At 40.1% G+C, this 15,021-nt stretch overlaps 1 non-coding gene across 1 annotated transcript; it reads right to left on the bottom strand.

Moving 5' to 3' along the window:
• Nucleotides 1-1,492: 1,492 nt before the first annotated feature.
• LOC141709259 (small nucleolar RNA R71) lies at nt 1,493-1,599 on the bottom strand. The gene has a single exon (XR_012569845.1). It is a non-coding gene; the product is annotated as a small nucleolar RNA R71 (small nucleolar RNA).
• Between the last annotated feature and the right edge of the window lie 13,422 nt (nt 1,600-15,021).

The raw sequence follows: 15,021 nt of genomic DNA on the forward strand, positions 1-15,021 counted from the left end.
TATTATTTTCTTGTGTTTGTTTATCATGATTTCATATGAACCCATGATGGCGATAAGTTCTATTATGGGCTAATCGTGATCATGGGGTTGCAACGGATTTATTATGGAATTCTTTAGTTAATTGTTTAATACTTTAGTGTGTGATGATTGCATGATATCTAGTATTGGTTGTGCGTATTCGTTTTATGTGCGTCGCGAACATATAAGATAGCGTGTTAATCTCTAGTGAAGCGACGGTGGATCTTGAGATTTAGAACTTGCCATGCTAGCATAGGTTCATGTACGTTGTGCATGATTAGTGGGTAACTCTAACAGTTTTATTTGCCCTATGTAATCAAAAAAGAATAACTTGTGCTTAAATCGTTGTGTTGTCAATTTCTGTAGACATATAGGAACTCAACATAATTGATGACTATTCAACTTCTATCTTAATTGTGGATGCTTGGTAGAATGGTATTAGTACAATGAAAGTTGGCTTTTATCAGTTTCGTGTTATTCGATTAATATCATCACTGTCACATGCTAAAGGTAATAACAATGGCTATAGAAGGAAGTAATAATGAAGTTGTGATCTCATGAGTGTTTTATTATTGATAAATTGAAGTGTTAGTTAAGTGGTTAATTAAGTAGTTAATTATAGTTAATATTTAATCAACAATTTTAAGTGTTATTATCTTAACATTGAGAAGTAATCATACATTGGTGAGTGAGTTTAATTAGACAATAATTTAGTCTGAGTCTCTGAGGGAACGAACTAGAAAGTATTCTATATTACTTGCGAACGCGTATACTTGCGTGAATATTAGCGCGTGTTTTCGCCCTAACAAGTTTTTGGCGCCGCTGCCGGGGACTCGGCGTATTTGTTTAGTTTATGTACTTACCATCATTGGTCATTAGGACTCAGTGATTAGGACGTAGTAGTTACTTATTTTTTCCGGTAGTGTTTCAGGTACTTTAGCAAGCGTTTATGCAAACTCGTTCTCGTGCTCGCAAGAGGACTTTAGATACAGCTGAGGAGACAGACGAAGTTCTTGATATTCCGGAGAAGTTAGATTTTGAGGATTCGGATTCAGGAACTGAGCAGAAAGAACCAGTAAACATGGGAGATCATATTGTTCAAGCTGATCCAGCTCTCATGGATTTTTCTCGGCCTAAAATTGATGACATTCAGTCAAGCATCCTTCATCCGGCTATTCAAGCTAACACCTTTGAAATCAAGCCGGGCACTATTCAGATGGTGCAGAATTCTGTTTCTTTTGGAGGAGCGGCAACTGAAGACCCCAACATGCATATAAGGAATTTTGTCGAGATCTGCAGCACTTTTAAGTATAATGGCGTGACTGATGAGGCTATCAAGTTGAGGCTTTTCCCATTCTCACTAAGGGACAAGGCTAAAGACTGGTTACATTCTGAACCAGCTGGGTCCATCACTACGTGGCAAGATCTTGCGCAAAAGTTTCTGGTGAAGTTTTATCCGATGGCAAAGACTGCTGCTATGAGGAGTGCTCTTACTCAGTTTGCGCAGCAACCTACAGAATCTATGTGTGAGGCTTGGGAACGCTACAAGGAAATATTGAGAAAATGTCCACATCATAGAATGCCGGATTGGATGGTGATCACTGGCTTCTATAATGGTTTGGGGGCTCAATCTCGGCCCATGCTCGATGCAGCAGCTGGAGGCGCCTTATGGGCTAAAAGCTATACTGAGGCGTATAATCTTATAGAGACGATGGCTGCAAATGAGCATCAAAACCCAACTCAGAGGATGACGTCAGGCAAGGTAGCAGGTATTCTGGAAGTTGATGCAGCCACCGCTATTACAGCCCAGCTCCAAGCGCTATCAATGAAGGTTGATTCTTTGGCTACGTATGGAGTTAATCAAATAGCTATGGTTTGTGAGCTTTGTGCAGGTTCTCATGCTACGGATCAGTGTTTTCTTGTAAACGAATCTGTTCAGTATGTGAATAATTATCAGTGACAACAGCAGCCTGTGCCAGCGACCTATCATCCTAACAACAGAAATCATCCAAATTTCAGCTGGGGGAATAATCAGAATGCTATTCAGCCACCATATCAGCAAGGAGTGAGTAAACAGTTTGACCCACCTGGATTCCAGCAACCACAGCAGTATGCTACAAGGCAATCATATCCTCAACAGGGAAGTGCAGCTGCACCTACTAGTGCTAATTTTGAGGAACTTAAGCTGTTGTGCAAGAGTCAGGCGGTTTCTATCAAGACCTTGGAAAATCAAATCGGTCAATTAGCCAATGCAGTGCTCAATCGTCAACCTGGTACTCTTCCCAGTGACACGGAAGTACCAGGCAGGAAGGAAGCTAAAGAGCAAGTCAAGGCTATTACCTTAAGGTCTGGAAAAGTAGCTGATGCTGAAAAGGCAAAAGAATTAGAAGCTGAAATTAGAGGTGAAGAATCTAAGCAAAAGGAGAAAGCGGCGAAACCAAGGAAGACTACTGTTGAACACACTCTGCCTGAGGCTAATACAGGGGAGAAACAGCTCTATCCTCCACCACATTTTCCTAAGAGATTGCAGCAACAAAAGCTGGATAGACAATTCGGGAAGTTTCTGGAGGTGTTCAAGAAACTTCACATCAATATACCTTTCGCTGAGGCTCTGGAACAAATGCCTAGTTATGCGAAGTTTATGAAGACTATTCTTTCAAGGAAGGTGAAACTGGATGACCTTGAAACCGTTGCTCTCACAGAAGAATGCAGCGCTGTTCTGCAACAAAAGTTACCACCAAAGCTGAAAGATCCAGGGAGCTTCACCATTCCTTGCACAATTGGCAATCTGACGTTTGACAAGTGCCTTTGTGATTTGGGAGCAAGCATTAATCTGATGCCGTTGTCGATCTTTAAAAAACTGGATCTGCCTGATCCAAAACCCACATACATGTCACTACAATTGGCTGACCGTTCCATTACTTACCCAAGGGGTTTAGTTGAGGATGTGCTCGTCAAGGTGGATAAGCTCTTCTTTCCTGCAGATTTTGTTATTCTGGATTTTGAGGAAGATAAGAAGATTCCCATAATCTTGGGAAGGTCTTTCTTGGCTACTGGCCGTACCTTGATAGATGTGCAAAAAGGTGAACTTACTATGCGGGTCCAAGATCAGGATGTGACCTTCAACGTATTCAAGGCAATGAAATTCCCTACAGAAGATGAGGAGTGCTTAAAAGTGGATGTGATTGATTCTGCGGTTACTTCGAAACTCGATCACATGCTAATGTCTGATGCATTGGAAAAGGCCTTAGTGGGGGATTTTGACAGCGATGATGAAGATAGCAACGAGCAATTACAATATCTGAACGTTTCTCCCTGGAAGCGAAAGCTGGACATACCATTTGAATCTCTTGGTACTTCTGACCTCAAGAACGCCGAAGGGAAGCTCAAACCATCAATAGAGGAAGCACCTACCTTGGAGCTCAAGCCATTACCTGAACACTTGAGGTATGCTTTTTTAGGTGATTCATCTACGTTACCTGTTATTATTTCATCTGACCTTTCAGGTAGTGAGGAAGACAAGCTCTTAAGGATTTTGAGAGAATTCAAATCGGCTATAGGATGGACCATAGCAGACATCAAGGGGATAAGTCCTTCATATTGTATGCATAAAATTCTGCTAGAGGAAGGTAGTAAGCCAACTGTGGAACAGCAGCGAAGACTGAATCCCATCATGAAGGAGGTGGTGAAGAAAGAAATTTTGAAATGGCTAGATGCAGGCATCATTTATCCTATTTCTGACAGCTCGTGGGTGAGCCCCGTACAATGTGTACCTAAGAAGGGAGGTATCACTGTGGTCGCAAATGAAAAGAATGAGCTCATCCCTACTCGAACAGTTACAGGATGGAGAGTATGCATGGATTATAGAAAATTGAACAAAGCCACAAGGAAGGATCACTTCCCTCTTCCATTTATTGATCAGATGCTTGACAGATTGGCGGGTCATGAGTATTTTTGTCTTCTGGATGGTTATTCCGGGTATAATCAGATTTGTATTGCACCAGAGGATCAGGAAAAGACTACCTTCACTTGTCCATTTGGCACGTTTGCTTTTCGCAGAGTTTCGTTTGGGTTATGTGGCGCCCCGGCCACCTTTCAGAGATGTATGATGGCTATATTCTCTGACATGATTGGAAATAACGTCGAAGTGTTCATGGATGACTTCTCCGTCTTTGGACACTCATATGATGAATATTTGAATAATCTGTGCGCCGTACTCAAAAGATGCGTGGAAACTAATTTGGTGCTTAAGTGGGAGAAATGTCACTTTATGGTGCGTGAAGGCATTATCCTTGGGCATAAGGTCTCTAGCAAGGGTCTGGAGGTGGACAAGGCCAAGGTGGGAGTCATTGAAAATCTTCCCCCACCTAATTCTGTGAAAGGAATCCGTAGTTTTCTTGGTCATGCGGGTTTTTATCGGCGATTCATCAAGGACTTTTCAAAGATATCTAAGCCGTTGTGCAATTTGCTTGAGAAAGATGTGCCGTTCAAATTTGATGATGAATGTTTGGCAGCATTCGAGACTCTCAAGAAGAGTTTGATCACGGCACCAGTCATTACAGCACCAGATTGGACAGAACCATTTGAGATGATCTGTGATGCGAGTGATTATGCGGTAGGTGCAGTTCTGGGACAGCGCAAGAAAAATCTCTTCCATGTGGTCTACTATGCGAGTAAGACTTTAAATGGTGCCCAATTGAACTACACCACTACTGAGAAGGAGCTTTTGGCTATAGTCTTTGGCTTTGAGAAATTTCGATCTTATCTGTTTGGTACGAAAGTAACAGTATTCACTGATCATGCAGCTATTCGCTATCTGGTTTCTAAGAAGGATTCGAAGCCGAGACTCATTCGTTGGGTGCTTTTACTTCAGGAATTTGAGTTAGAGATCAAAGATAGAAAAGGTACTGAGAATCAAGTAGCTGACCATCTCTCTAGGTTGGGGAATCCCGATTCTACTTCACAAGATAGGACGTTAATCAATGAATCTTTTCCGGATGAGCAGTTGTTTGCAATTCAGGAGGAAGAACCATGGTTTGCAGATATTGTAAACTATCTCGTCAGCAATATAATGCCTCTTAATTTGACATACGCTCAAAAGAAGAAGTTTCTGCATGAGGTGAAGTGGTATATGTGGGATGAACCATATTTGTTTAGACAGGGAGCTGACCAGATCATCAGGAGATGTATCCCGTTCTGTGAGACGGAGGGGATATTACGAGACTGCCATTCCACGGTTTATGGTGGACACTATGGCGGTGAGAAGACGGCAGCTCGTATTCTGCAAGCAGGTTTTTTCTGGCCTACTTTGTTCAAGGATGCTCATCAGTTTGTTTTAAGGTATGATCGTTGCCAAAGAGTGGGAAATTTGTCAAGGAAGGATGAAATGCCATTAAATGTGATGCTTGAAGTCGAGGTCTTTGATGTATGGGGAATCGATTTCATGGGGCCTTTTATCTCGTCTTGCAATAATCAGTACATCTTGCTGGCAGTCGATTATGTCTCAAAATGGGTCGAAGTTAAAGCTTTACCGACAAATGATGCAAAGGAAGTGCTAAATTTTTTTTATAAGCAAATTTTCACAAGGTTTGGAACACTTCGGGTAATCATAAGTGATGAAGGATCGCATTTTTGCAACCGTAAGTTCACTTCTATGATGCAGCGTTATAATGTGAATCATCGAGTAGCTACTGCCTATCATCCGCAAACAAATGGTCAAGCGGAAGTGTCTAACAGAGAGATAAAGCGCATTCTAGAGAAGGTTGTTTTTCCGTTAAGGAAGGATTGGTCTTTAAAGCTCGATGAAGCTGTTTGGGCTTACAGAACAGCATACAAAACTCCACTTGGGATGTCACCGTTCCAGTTGGTGTACGGTAAGGGATGTCATCTACCTGCGGAGCTTGAGCATAAGGCCTACTGGGCATTGAAGAAGTTGAACCTGGATTTAGATGCAGCTGGTAAGAAAAGAATGCTTCAGCTTAATGAACTGGATGAATTTCGACTTCAAGCATACGAAAATAACAAAATGTATAAGGAAAAGGTGAAGAGGTGGCACGATAGGAAGCTACATCCAAAGTTATTTGTGCCAGGGCAACAAGTTCTCTTATTCAACTCTCGGCTCCGACTTTTTCCTGGGAAGTTGAAATCAAGGTGGTCTGGACCTTTTATTGTCAAAACTGTGTTTCCACATGGAGCGGTGGAAATTTTTGAGAATGGTCCGGACCAAGCATTCAAGGTTAACGGTCAGCGGTTGAAGCACTATTATGGGGACATGGCAAACCGAGAAGTGGTTAGTGCCATTTTGTTGACTACTTGAGCAGGGTACGAAACGTCAAGCTAATGACGAAAAAGAAGCGCTGCGTGGGAGGCAACCCATGAATTATTGTTACAGGAACCCTTAGAAGTTAATAACCTATCCAAAAACACAAAAAAATCAGAAAACAGGGGCTGAAAAAAAAAATTCCAGTGACCCCCTGCGCGCCCGCACAGCTAAGCTGAGCGGCCGCGCAGCAAGCTGAGCGCCCGCGCAGCTATGCTGAGCGGCCGCGCAGCTATGCTGAGCGGCCGCGCAGGGGTCGAGGATTAGAAATTTTTTTACAGTTCAGAAAAAAAAAACACAAAAACAGTTTTAGTCCATAAACCCACGATTTGTTCCCACTACCCCATCATTTAATCCCTTAATTCCCAAACCCTAATCTAATCCACACCCTATATATACATACACCTATCCTACATATCTCCCACAAAACTTCCTACACTTAAACCCTCTCACAAACATCAAATATCAGTTCTTACACGCTTTTATTCACGAATCAATGGCACCCAAGAGAGCACGCACTATTGACAGCAGCAGCACAGTTCCTACTGCTGATTCATCGAGGGGTACTGCTGCAAGGCCTCGGTTAACTGACAGAGCCACAGAGGAGGAGTACACTAGGCTGTTGGGTAAGCCGATTCTGAAGGAGAGGGGGTTTTTACCATCAGGGAGGGATGGTGAGTTGTTACCCATGATTGCAGAAAAGGGGTGGATAGCTTTTTGTGAGTCACCCGAAGCGGTACCGATGAGCGTTGTTCGCGAGTTCTACGTGAACGCGAAGGCTAAAAAGAATGGGTTTTCTGTGGTCCGTGGGCTGACGGTTGATTATCATCCTACGGCGATTCGCCGTGTGATTGGACAGCGAGAGAGGAAGCCCGAGGAGGAGAACTGGAATGAAAAGACTGTTGAGGATTTTGACTTGGATTTGATTTGTGCGACTCTCTGTCGACCGGGCACAGTTTGGACCCACAGTACAGGCAATAATGAGTATCGTCACTTTCCGGCGATCGCCATGAACAGGTATGCCCGTGCATGGAATGCATTTATTTGTGCTAATATTTTGCCTTCTTCGCATGCACACGAGGTCACAGTTGAGAGAGCACAGCTGTTGTGGGGAATTCTGAATGAGGAGTACTATGTGGATCTTGGTGAGTTTATCTACCAAGGAATTCTGAAGTTTTTGAGGGGAGCAAAGCATATGAACATCCCTTATGCATCTACGGTTACGAAGCTATGCCGAGCAGTGGGAGTGAACTGGCCGGCTCATGAGCAGTTGCAGTTGCCAGCCGCTCCGATTGATTCTGGCACTCTGAATGGGATGCAGGAGTGGACCGGTGGTGAGCCTGAGGAGCATGGGCTGGGTTATCGTCTTCCAGGAGGGCGTCCAACACGAGGTGCTACTATAGCTAGGTCAGGGCGTGATGAGGCTGGTTCTTCGAGAGCTCAGGAGGGTGCTGGGATGGTTGATGCCCAGTATAGGAGGCTTTCACGGCGGATGGATGCCATGTATGAGACGCAGAGCAGGTTTGCTCAGGAGCTCACCCTTGCGTTAGGGACTGCTTTTAGAGGCCTTGGAGCTGATATCCAGTGGCCAGTTTTTGGTGAGGACTCTGCATACCCGCCGCCTGATACTCCACCCACTGAGGGTGATGATGATGATGACTCCGAGTAGGTATACCCTGTGTTCCTTTCTACTACTTTCACTGAGGACAGTGAAGATTTTTAGTTTGGGGGTGGTAGTTAAGGAATATTGTGTGTGTGTCATTTAGTTGCATATTCATGATAGTTTAGTTCATATAGTTACATAATTTATGCCATATAGTTTTTTTTTATGAATGTCATGTAGCTCATGCATTTACCATGATCCCTTTTGCAATGATTTATCGACTGAATTGTGATATTGATGCGAGTGTAGTGATATCATTAAAGTGATATTAAGTTGTGTAGGTTGATATGCATGCTAGAAACAATTGTAAGTCCACTAAGTCTTAGAGAATGCATAAGGGCTAGATTGTTGTTATGATTTGGTTGTTTTCAAGATCAATCTACTTATTATGCTTAGAATTCGATTATAGGTTCTTAGTGATAAAGACATGAAAAGAAAAATTTTGGAGAAAAAAATATGGAAGTTGTTGCTAGTTGTGGCTAGGCGTCAAACGGCTAGTAGCCGGCTCGCATATGTTGCGAGTAGTCTAGGGTTGAGCAAGATGGAGCGAAACGCACTTGCTCAGAGAAAAAAAAATAAAAAAAAAAAAAATTTGGCATAATTGATCAAGAGTGGGCTCTTTGGTATTCGAGTTATTAAGTTCTTAGGGGACTTTGTGCCTAGCGACCTAAGGCTTTTAGAGTCTGGGATCCGCTAACCTAACGCTCGTTACATGGATATCATTGTACAAGTCTTTTGTGGACCTCACTCATTGCACGGTCAAATAAGCATTTGAGTTGTAAATAAAAAGCACGATTCCGTAGTAAGCTCCAGAGTTCTTGTAGTGTTGTATATCACTTTGTGCCTAGAATTTTTATTCTTTGTATAATCGTAGGATTGCCTTGAGGATAGTCTAGTCATAGTAATTGGTCTAGTTCCGAAGCATATCTGTTAAGCATTTGCACACACCACGTTTCTGGCTGTATGTCCGTTTGCATGAGTTTATTGATCTTTAGTTGTCTAACTGCATTCGTTGAGCTGTGGCAATTTGGTTGATTAATTGTAGTAAGGGGGATCGCTGCATTTTCATATAGATTGCATTCATGCATATTTTTATTTGTTTTTGAGTCTGTGACGCTTGAGGGCAAGCATCGATTTAAGTTTGGGGGTGTGATAAGTGGCATTTTATACCACTTAGAACGTCTTAAAATGGCTTAAATTGGTGTCTTGAAATCAAGTATTTTGTGTATTTGATGCGTTTTTCTAGTGTTTATGCATTTCAGGGTATTAGTTGCATTTCGGACAGGAATCATCAAGAATAAGCCTTGGCATGTGTTCACCATTGCGAGAGGAAAGGAATGGGCAGATTACGGCGAAGAAATGGAGCAAACTTGGATTTTTTCCAGTAGAGGCCTGTGCGCCTGCGCAGCTATGCTGAGCGGCCCGCGCAGGGTCGGGAATTTTGCTGAATTATTTTAGACTTCTACTTCTGTTTGGCTTCCAACTTCTATGTAATCTGAGTTTTATGGGACTATTATATAAGTAGATTTGAGATGTTTTCACAGGGGGATTGAAAAAAAAGAAGATTGTGTTTTACGCAAGAAGCGAAGGAGATAAGGAAGAAGACCGATTTAGCACACCGTAACGAAGAGGAAGCATATTTTCTTGTGATTCTTGTTTCGTTGTAACGTTGGATGCTAGTTTTCTTGCTTTGACTTATTTACTCTTGTGACGTACTTTGTTTTAATATAATTAGTGTAGTTATTATTTTCTTGTGTTTGTTTATCATGATTCATATGAACCCATGATGGCGATAAGTTCTATTATGGGCTAATCGTGATCATGGGGTTGCAACGGATTTATTATGGAATTCTTTAGTTAATTGTTTAATACTTTAGTGTGTGATGATTGCATGATATCTAGTATTGGTTGTGCGTATTCGTCTTATGTGCGTCGCGAACATATAAGATAGGGTGTTAATCTCTAGTGAAGCGACTGTGGATCTTGAGATTTAGAACTTGCCATGCTAGCATAGGTTCATGTACGTTGTGCATGATTAGTGGGTAACTCTAACATTTTTATTTGCCCTATGTAATCAAAAAAGAATAACTTGTGCTTAAATCGTTGTGTTGTCAATTTCTGTAGACATATAGCAACTCAACATAATTGATGACTATTCAACTTCTATCTTAATTGTGGATGCTTGGTATAATGGTATTAGTACAATGAAAGTTGGCTTTTATCAGTTTCGTGTTATTCGATTAATATCATCACTGTCACATGCTAAAGGTAATAACAATGGCTATAGAAGGAAGTAATAATGAAGTTGTGATCTCATGAGTGTTTTATTATTGATAAATTGAAGTGTTAGATAAGTTGTTAATTAAGTAGTTAATTATAGTTAATATTTAATCAACAATTTTAAGTGTTATTATCTTAACATTGAGAAGTAATCATACATTGGTGAGTGAGTTTAATTAGACAATAATTTAGTCTGAGTCTCTGAGGGAACGAACTAGAAAGTATTCTATATTACTTGCGAACGCGTATACTTACGTGAATATTAGCGCGTGTTTTCACCCTAACAATGTGGCAGCCTATTAGCAGGAAAGTGAGATCAAAGAAGCATTACCATTTCCATGCTATTATGAAGATATTCAAAGATGTTGGAATAGAGTAATGAAGCAGCATGGAGTTAGACTTGATAGGTTTTGTTTTATTATCCTGTCTTATTACCATGTAAACTTGGTGATATATAAACCAAGTGTAGCTAGTAGAACAAATAACTAAGCAAACACATTTTAGAAGAGAAATAAAAAAAGCTGTATCTATTAAGAATTTCTCTGTAGTTTGTGTGTTCAACTTGTAAAGCAGCTGTGAGCCAATTTGAGTTTCACAGAGTTCTCAAATCGATATATTATATATATATATACTGGGATACATTCAAATCCACCAAAAAGTTTTAAAGACTTGTGTTTTTATTACTTTGTGTTTGATTTATTTAATCCTTTCATTCCACACTTTGCAAATCAAGACACATATATATTTGTCGAGTTAAGAACTGTTTTTAAAATCTTGAAAAAGAAGCCAAAATTACATTCAACCCCCCATCTGTAATTCTTGTTATATTGTTAGGGAATAACAATTGGTATCTGAGCAAGCTCTTGAAGTACAAAGAGTGTAAAGATCACAACAAACAGCAAGATGAACAAGAAGGATGTTGGAGTTAAAATTCCTTTTCCGGACAAAGACAATTATCACCACTGGAAGGTGAAAATGCATCTACATCTTCTTTCTCAAGATGAGGCCTATGTGGATTGCATAGAGAGAGGTTCTCATGTACCAATGAGAGCTGCAACAGGCAATGAACCATATGTTCCCAAACCTAGGCATGAATGGTCAGATCCTGATATTGAGCAAGTTAGGAAAGACAAGAAGGCCATGAATATTGTCAATGGAGTTGATGGTGATATGTTTGATAACATCATTAACTGTAAAATAGCCAAGGAGGTTTGGGACACTATCCAGATTATCTGTGATGGTAGTGAGCAAGTAAGGGAGAATAAGATGCAGCTGCTGCTAATCCAGCAATATGAGCACTTCCATTGTGAAGATAATGAGCCTCTCACTGATATTTTTAGTATATTTCAAAAACTACTAAATGCTCTGAAGTTGCATGGAAGAGTCTATCAGACAAAAGACTCTAACCTCAAGTTCCTTAGATCTCTTCCAAAGGAATGGAAACCAATGATAGTCTCATTGGGAAATTCTCAGGATTACAGGAGTTTACCTTGGAGAGACTGTATGGCATCCTGAAAACTTATGAGCTTGAAATAGAGCAAGATGAGAGGATGGAGAAAGGAAGGAAGAAAGGAGGGTCCATAGCACTGGTTGCTGAGTTAGAAAAAGAGAAAGAGATGAAGGTAGAAGCTGTTGAGTCTACTTCAAAGGTCTGTGAGAACAAGGGTAAAGGGCTGGTAGCTGAAAATGAAGATCATTTGAGCCAAGATGACATGGATGATATTGATGAGCATTTAGCATTCCTTTCCAAAAGATTTGCCAAGCTCAAGTTCAAAAAGAACTTTGGAGCAGCCAAGCCAAGTAGAAACATGGTGGATAAATCTAAATTCAAATGTTTCAAATGTGGCTTGGCAGGGCATTTTGCCAGCGAGTGTAGAAAGTCAGATTCCAGCAAAAGAAGTTTGATCCTGTTGATTACAAACAGAAATATTTTGAGTTGCTCAAGCAAAAGAAAAGGGCTTTCATTACACAGGAAAATGACTGGGCAGCTGATGGATTGGATGAAGATGAAGATGTAAACTATGTCAATCTAGCCCTAATGGCCAAGTCTGATGAAATAGAAACAAGTTCTTCAAGTAATCAGGTAATCACCACTTCCTAGCACATTTATCTAAAGCTGAGTGTAATGATGCAATCAATGACATGTCTACAGAATTATATTACTTGCGTGTTACACTTAAGTCCCTCACTAAGGAAAATGCTAAAATTAAAGAAAACAATTTGTTTTAAGTGAGAGAAATAATATGCTAAAGTCTCAGTTTATTGAATTTGAAAAATTGAGAATTGAGTGTAAGATTGCTAAGGATGAATTAATTGAGTCCTTGAAGAAAGAAGAGATTTTAAAGAAGCAGCTTGAACGAGAACAAGAAGTGATTAAAGCATGGAAATCATCCAGAGATGTCCATGCTCAAATCACTAAAGTTCAAGGTATTGAGTCCTTATGTGATGCAGCCTGGAAAAAGAGTAAGGAGAAACTGGAATCCAATTTGGTTGAAGGATTGTTGACAGATGTAGACTCGACGGATGATGAGAATCATCTGTCGGATAACCAAAAGGATTATCCATCGAGTGATAAAGAGCCACATCCGTCGGCTATGAGTAAACCTGTGAGCAAAGCTAAGCTTGCCAAGCTGAATGAAAAATATGGATCAGTTTCCAAAAACTTTGTTTCGGGAGAATCAAGTCAAGTGAAGAAGGAGAAGAAAGTTAATGTTGGTCATCTATCCATCAAGCAATTGAATAACATATTAGAAAAGATTGAGGTTAAAAAGAAACTAAAAGAAAAACAATAGAAATGGGAAAGTAAGAATTAACAAGCATAACAACTACACCCCTGATAAATATGCACCAAGAAAATCTGTGTTAAGTGTGGTAGTGTTAATCACCTGTCTGTTAATTGCAAACTTGTCATGCCAACTCCTATGTATGTGCCTCCCTCTTTTCCTAACATGACTGCTATGCCTACCATGCCTATGAATGCGATGTCTACTTAGAATATGAATGCATAATTTGCTAATATGCCATTTACACCTAATCCTTATTATGCTACATTTAATATGCCTCAAATGCCATTTAGCATGCCTTATTGGAATAACATATTTGCAAACAGCATGCCTTTTCCTGTTAATCAAAATGTGCATGATAATTCTGGTTTAATGACTGATTTCAAAGGTCCAACTCAAATGACTAAGGATGAATCAGAAATTCCCAAGTCAAATGAGATCAAACCTAAGAAACCAAAGAAGAAAGCTAACAAGACAGGACCTAAGGAAACTTGGGTACCAAAATCAACTTGATTTGGTTTTGGTGTGCAGGGAAATAGAAAGAATCTTTGATACCTGGATAGTGATTGTTCAAGGCACATGACTAGAGATTCTACCCTACTCACAGAGTTCAAGGAAAGAGCTGGCCCAAGTGGATGGTCTCAAGCACAATTTGTTGAGTATCAGCCAGCTTTGTGATAAGGGCAATCCAGTAACCTTCAATTCAGAAGCCTATGTTGTGACAAACAAAAGAAGCAAAAAGTGGTTCTCACTGGTGTGAGAAAAGGAAATGTGTATCTAGCCGACTTCAACTCATCTAATGTAAAATCTGTCACTTGTCTTCTCAGCAAAGTAAGTCAAGATGAAAGTTCGCTATGGCACAGGAAGCTGTCCCATCTAAACTTCAAGACCATGAATGAGCTTGTCAAGAAAGAACTGGTTAGAGGCATTCCTCAAGTGAAATTTTCTAAGGATGGATTGTGTGATACCTTTCAGAAAGGAAAGCAGATCAAAGCTTCATTCAGAAAGAAACTTGATTCAGTAATTGAAGAACCTTTGCAATTACTACACATGGATTTATTTGGACCAGTCAATGTGTTGTCCATTTCAAGAAAAAGATTTTTCCTAGTAATTGTTGATGATTTCTCAAAGTTCTCTTGGACATATTTCCTAAAGTCTAAAGATGAGTCTAGTGAAATCATCATCAATCACATAAGGCAAGTCAACAATCATCCTGATTTTAAAGTAAGGAGAATCAGGAGTGAAAATGGAACTGAGTTCAAGAATTTTGTGATGAGATCATTTTATGAAGAGAAGTGGGATAATGCATGAGTTTTCTGCAACAAGAACTCCACAACAAAATGGAGTAGTGGAAAGAAAGAACAGATCTCTTATTGAAGCTGCAAGGACAATGCTTGAAGAATAAAAGTTACCAACATATTTTTGGACTGAAGCTGTGAATACTGCCTGCTACACTCAGAATATTTCTTTGATAAATCAAGAAAAGTGTATGACACCCTACCAATTGTTCAAGAACAAGAAACCAACTCTAAATTTTCTTCATGTCTTTGGCTGCAAATGTTTTATCTTGAGGAATCAAACTGATCTACATGGGAAGTTTGATGCCAAAGCAGATAAAGGAATTTTTGTTGGATATGTTAAGGGAAAGGCATATAGGGTCTACAATCTAAGAACCAACATTGTTATGGAATTAATACATGTTGTGTTTGATGACAAAAGATTGAAGGACTGCAAGATGGAGATTTCCATGAAAGCCTTAAGTTTGATAATGTGGAGATGGTTAGTGATGACAATGATGATGAAAGTGATCAAGAAACAATGAATAAGGATAATACAGAAAAATCCATAACTAATAAAGCACATGATTCAACATCTGTCGAGTTGCAAATGCTTCATCCGTCGGGAGACAGCCTGCCTATCTTTCGGGAGACAATCAACTTCATCCGTCGGGTCATTAT

The sequence above is a fragment of the Apium graveolens genome, chromosome 2, assembly GCF_009905375.1.
Source record: "Apium graveolens cultivar Ventura chromosome 2, ASM990537v1, whole genome shotgun sequence".
Classification (NCBI taxonomy): Eukaryota; Viridiplantae; Streptophyta; class Magnoliopsida; order Apiales; family Apiaceae; genus Apium; species Apium graveolens.